Here is a 5,957-nt window from a genome sequence, read left to right as displayed (position 1 = left end):
GGAGTAAGGATAGTGGTGTCACGCCCTCGATGCGGCTATATCTCCCACGTGTCGAAGCACGACTTAGAGGCATAACCGCATTGAAAGCAATGTCGCAAGTGAGGTAATCTTCACACAACCCATGTAATACATAAGGGAAAGAGATACATAGTTGGCTTACAATCGCCACTTCACACAATTACAGGAATAAAGCATTACATCAACCAGATACAATCAAGGTCCGACTACGGAACCAAAATAAAAGAAGAACCCCAAATGCGACAAGGTCCCCGATCGACCCCAACTGGGCTCCACTACTGATCAACTAGAACGAAACAACACAAAGGACATGATCTTCATCGAGCTCCTCCTGAGCTTGGTTGCGTCATCTGCACGGTATCATCGGCACCTGCAAGCTGGTTTTGGAAGTATCTGTGAGTCATGGGGACTCAACAATCTCGCACCCTCGCGATCAAGACTATTTAAGCTTATGGGTAAGGTAAAGGTATGAGGTGGAGCTGCAGCAAGCGACTAGCATATATGGTGGCTAACATACGCAAATGAGAGCGAGAAGAGAAGGCAAAGCACGATCGAGAAACTATGATCAAGAAGTGATCCTAGAACAACCTATGTCAAGCATAACTCCAACACAGTGTTCACTTCCCGGACTCCGCCGGAAAGAGACCATCACAGTTATACACGCGGTTGATGCATTTTAATTAAGGTCAACTTCAGGTTTTCTACAACCGGACGTTAACAAATTCCCATCTGCCCATAACCGCGGGCACGGCTTTCGAAAGTTCAAAACCCTGTAGGGGTGTCCCAACTTAGCCCATCACAAGCTCTCATGGTCAACGAAGGACATACCTTCTCCCGAGACATTCCGATCAGACTCAGTATCCCGGTTCTACAAGACACTTCGACAAGTTAAAACAAATCCAGCAACACCGCCCGAATGTGCCGACAAATCCCGATAGGAGCTGCACATATCTCGTTCTCAGGGCACACTCAGATGAGACATCCTACGAGTAAAACCAAACCTCAAGTTGCCCCGAGGTGGCCCCGCAGTCTGCTCGGTCGGACCAACACTCAGAGGAGCACTGGCCCGGGGGGGTTAGAATAAAGATGACCCTTGAGTCTGCAGAACCCAAGGGAAGGTGGTAGGTTGTTAGTGCAAATGGTAAAACCAAGGTTGGGCATTGCTGGAGGAGTTTTATTCAAGGCGAACTGTTAAGGGGTTCCCATTATTACCCAACCGCGTAAGGAACGCAAAATCCGGGAACATAACACCGATATGACGGAAACTAGGGCGGCAAGAGTGGAACAAAACACCAGGCATAAGGCCGAGCCTTCCACCCTTTACCAAGTATATAGATGCATTAATTAAATAAGATATATTGTGATATCCCAACAAGTAAACATGTTCCAACAAGGAACAACATCTCCATGTTCCAACAAGGAACAAACTTCAATCTTCACCTGCAACTAACAACGCTATAAGAGGGGCTGAGCAAAGCGGTAACATAGCCAATCAACGGTTTGCTAGGACAAGGTGGGTTAGAGGCTTGGTTCAACAATATGGGAGGCATGATAAGCAAGTGGTAGGTATCGCAGCATAGGCATAGCAAAAGAGCGAGCAACTAAGCAAGCAAAGATAGAAGTGATTTCGAGGGTACGGTCATCTTGCCTGAAATCCCGCAAGGAAGAAGAAACGAGCCCATGAAGAAGACAAACGGGTGTAATTGAACGGATCCTCACACACACGATGTTATCGGAACCAAGCCGAAGAAGCAACACCGGAAAGAAGCAAACAACATAGTAAACAACCAACACATGAACATGGCATGATGCACAATCAAGTATGATGCATGTCCGGTTTAAATATGCATGACATGGCAAAGTGCACAAACAAACCTACAAATTAAGTGGTGCTCAATATGCAACTAGTTGCATATTGACGGAACACCATGTGACTTATTTAGTTCACTCCCGGTTAGGTACCCAACAAGATTAAATGTTGTTAGCATGGAAAGAGGTGAAGCAAATGAAAACTACCTATCTAGTCAAGGTTAAATGAGGCCGGAACAACAAAACAACAAGTCCGGAAACTCCTCATATGCATTTATTAGGTTTGGTACTGTTCTGCCCTAGACACAATTTTAGAGTTGTTAAACATGCAAAGTGATGCCACCATGTTAAACTAGACATTATTCTACCCCATTTACATATAAAGTTTATTAAAAACCGAGCTACGGTTGATTAGTTATGAATTAAAGCATTTTAACATGACATAGGAGCAAATTTAACCAAACAGCATTTTAAACATTTTAAACATGGATGAAAATGACATATTATGAAACTACACAAAATTCTAAGCAACTTTCATATAAGGTTTGTTTTAATCCGATGCATGGTTGTGAAGTTATTAAATGAATGAAGTATGAGGGTTTTCCTACAAAACTGCGGTCTTAGGTTTAATTGCTAAAATTGCAGACAAGGGAAAAAATACATTAGGCAGAATCTATTCTTGGGCCAACAGAGAGGCGCTGGGGAGCAGCTCACCCCTTGGGCTTCGGCCCGCTCGCTGGAGAGGCCAAGGCAGGCCGCAGAGGGGTGCTGGCGCGCTGGGCCTCGCGGGCGAAGGGATCTGGGCCTGTGCGACTGAAGAGAGCGGGTTAGGGATCGAGGTGGTCGAGGCCTGGTCCACAAGGGCGCGGTTAACGGAGCTGGCTGGCGACCAGATCGAGGCTCTGGACGAAAATGACATGAGGCAGGGGCGCGGGCAGCTTCGCTGGCATCGGGACTCGACGGAGATGTAGCAGGCGAGGCGGGAGAGGGTCGTGGGGGTCGGGAACGGGTGCGGCGGCACCGATCTCCTCCGGATCTGGCGCGATGGCATCGGACGCTGACGAGGGCACCCGGCGGGGTGGTTGCTTCTTTGAGCACCATGAGAAAACTCCTGAGAGAGAGAAATCAGAGAGACATGAGGTCGTTCAGAGGAGGAAGGAGGGAAACAGGAAGAGAAAGGGAAAGTGGACGGTGGCTTATCTGATCGGGGATGCTTGGGATGAGCCCCTGCTTGGGCGTGGGCGGCTGCTATGTCGAGGCGAGCGACGCGTCTGAGGCGGAGGAGGGCTCCGATGATGGAAAGGCTACAGGGCGGCGGGTCAACGACGGACGAGCATCGGCTCAGGGAGCTCCTGCTCAGCCCCGACCGTGGAGGGAGGCGCGGGCGATGAGGTGTTGCGCGAGGGGAGGAGCGCGTGGCCTCGAGCACCTGGCTGCCGATGCAGAGGAGCGGGATGACGAGGGGTGGATCGGGAAGGAGGCTGGTTGGGTGGATTGGGCAGGGGAGATCCCGAGGGGGGATTTGGTGTAGTGGCGGCGGCGGTGATGGGACAGACTCCCTAGAAGTTAGGGTTTGTCCAAAATAGACTAGGAGTGGAGTATGTATACATCACAGATTAGGTTAGGGGCTACCTCGTCCCTCCGATCGCAATCGGACGATCGCGAATAAAATAGCTAGGGAGTCTAGAAAGGAAAAAGGAGATGTTTTGTAGATGTTTGGGGATGATCCGGACACGACGATGACGACTGCTCGGGTCGGGTCCGGGACAATTTTCGAACGCGCGCGCGAGGAGGGCCGCGGGCTGACGAGAGAGGTTAGGTTGGACCTGACGGTAGGTAGTGGGTTGTGTAGACGGTCTCGAGCTGAGAGAAGAGAAGAGAGGGAGGCCCGGCGACTGTTTCTGGAGACCGAAAACGTCCGACGTTAGACCGGCTATACTGCCGCTATAGTTATCCGTTGGGGCATCAAACGATCTCCAAATGCGATGAAACTTGACAGGCGGTCTACCTACACTATAATAAGACCACACGTCAACTCTCATCCCATTCCGAGAACATTTTCCGGCCACTTATAAAATACTATTTCGGACATGCCGCGGGCGCGTGCAAGTGTGTCTGGGCTCAGAACGGACAACGGAGAGAACGAGGAGGCCGGGACGGATGCAAGTTTTGAAAACATGATGATGCAATGCACATGATGGCATGGTAAGCAATGCATGACACACAAGCACAAGACATGGCAACAACAGCGAAAAAACTGGAAGACACCTGGCACATCGGTCTCGGGGCGTTACAAGTGGGTACGCAGTATACTGGCTTCTGAAGCAGGAATTTGTATCCTTCCTGTTCTCGTTCAACAACGAGTACGGTGCTCACCACCTGATGTGTTGCCGATATGTATAGCAACATGGGTTCGCCGATGTTTGGTGCGGCCAGGATTGGGTTGCTCGCTAGAAGGGTTTTTAGTTCTTCCAGTCTGGCTGTTGCCGCATCCGTCCACTCGAAGTGATTGGTTCACCATAGAAGATGATAGAGTGGAAGTGCCTTTTCTCCCAATCTGGAGATAAAGCGTCTTAGAGCTGCCACGCAACCCGTGAGTTTTTGGACTTGTTTAAGGTCTGTTGGCGTAGCCAATTATGACATAGCTCGGATTTTGGCTGGATTTGCTTCAATTCCTCTACTGGAAACGATGAAGCCCAACAACTTTCCTACGGGGACGCTAAAAACACACTTTTATGGATTGAGCTTAATGTCATATGCGCGAAGGTTATCAAATGTGAGGCGTAGGTCGTCTATTATTGTTTCGATGTGCCTTTTCTTGATTACGATGTCATCCACATAGGCTTCAACTATCTTTACGATCTGTTTCTCCAGGCATGTTTGGATCATGCGTTGATAAGTGGCACCGGCGTTCTTGAGTCCGAAGGGCATGGTGTTGAAGCAGAATGGCCCATATGGGGTGATGAATGCTGTTGCAGCTTGATCGGACTCCTTCATTTTAATTTGATGGTATCCGGAATATGCGTCAAGGAAGCATAATGAGTCATGTCCTGCAGTAGCATCAATGATCTGGTCAATGCGGGGGAGGGGAAGGGATCCTTAGAGCAAGCCTTGTTGAGGTCTTTGAAATCGACGCACAAGCACCAGGACTTGTCTTTCTTTGGAACCATCACCAGGTTTGCCATCCAGTCTGGATGTTTTATTTCTCTAATGAATCCTGCCTCGATTAGCTTGGCTAGCTCTTCCCCCGTAGCTTGACGTTTGGGTTCAAAAAAGCGCCGCAGTGTTTGCTTGACTGGTTTATATCCCTTCAGTATATTGAGGCTGTGTTCGGCCAACTCATGTGGGATTCCTGGCATATCAAAAGGGTGTCAGGCGAATATATCCCAATTCTCGCGCAGGAAATCTCGTAGCGCAGCGTCAACCGTTGGGTCTAGTTGTGCTCCAATGGATGCTATCTTCTTGGGGTCCATTGGATGGACTTGGAATTTTACTATTTCTTCTGCTACTTTGAAGGAGGTGGATTTGGGTCGTTTGTCTAGGACCACATCATCCCTGTCCACCGTGGAGCGCAGCACGGTTAATTCTTCGGCCGCGAGGGCTTCAGATAATGCCTCGAGGGCCAAGGATGCAGTTTTATTCTCAGTGCGGAGTGCTATGTCCAGATCACTAGCTAGAGTGATTATACCGTTGGGCCCAGGCATCTTAAGCTTCATGTATCCATAATGGGGTACCGCTTGGAAGCGCGTAAATGCATCTCGCCCTAAGAGGGCGTGATATCCATTGTTGAAAGGGGCCACTTGGAAGGTTATTTCTTCGGACCGATAGCTCTCCGGTGTGCCGAATACCACATCAAGTGTGATTTTTCCCGCACACCGTGCCTCCCGACTGGGAATGATTCCTCGGAAGGTCGTGTTGCTTTGCTCGATGCAGCTCCTTTCTATTTCCATTTTTTGTATTGTATCCTCATAGATGAGGTTTAGTCCGCTGCCGCCGTCCATGAGGACCTTGGTGAGCCGAAAGTCATCCATGATTGGACTAAGGACCAATGCGGCTACTGCTCGGACTGTCCTGTATTTTGGTTCGTCACCGACATTAAAAGTTATACCCATGTCGTTCCAAGGGTTTAA

The sequence above is a fragment of the Triticum aestivum genome, chromosome 2A (assembly GCF_018294505.1).
Source record: "Triticum aestivum cultivar Chinese Spring chromosome 2A, IWGSC CS RefSeq v2.1, whole genome shotgun sequence".
Classification (NCBI taxonomy): domain Eukaryota; kingdom Viridiplantae; phylum Streptophyta; class Magnoliopsida; order Poales; family Poaceae; genus Triticum; species Triticum aestivum.
The sequence above is the reverse complement of the archived record's forward strand: the minus strand, read 5'-3'. Positions refer to the sequence as shown.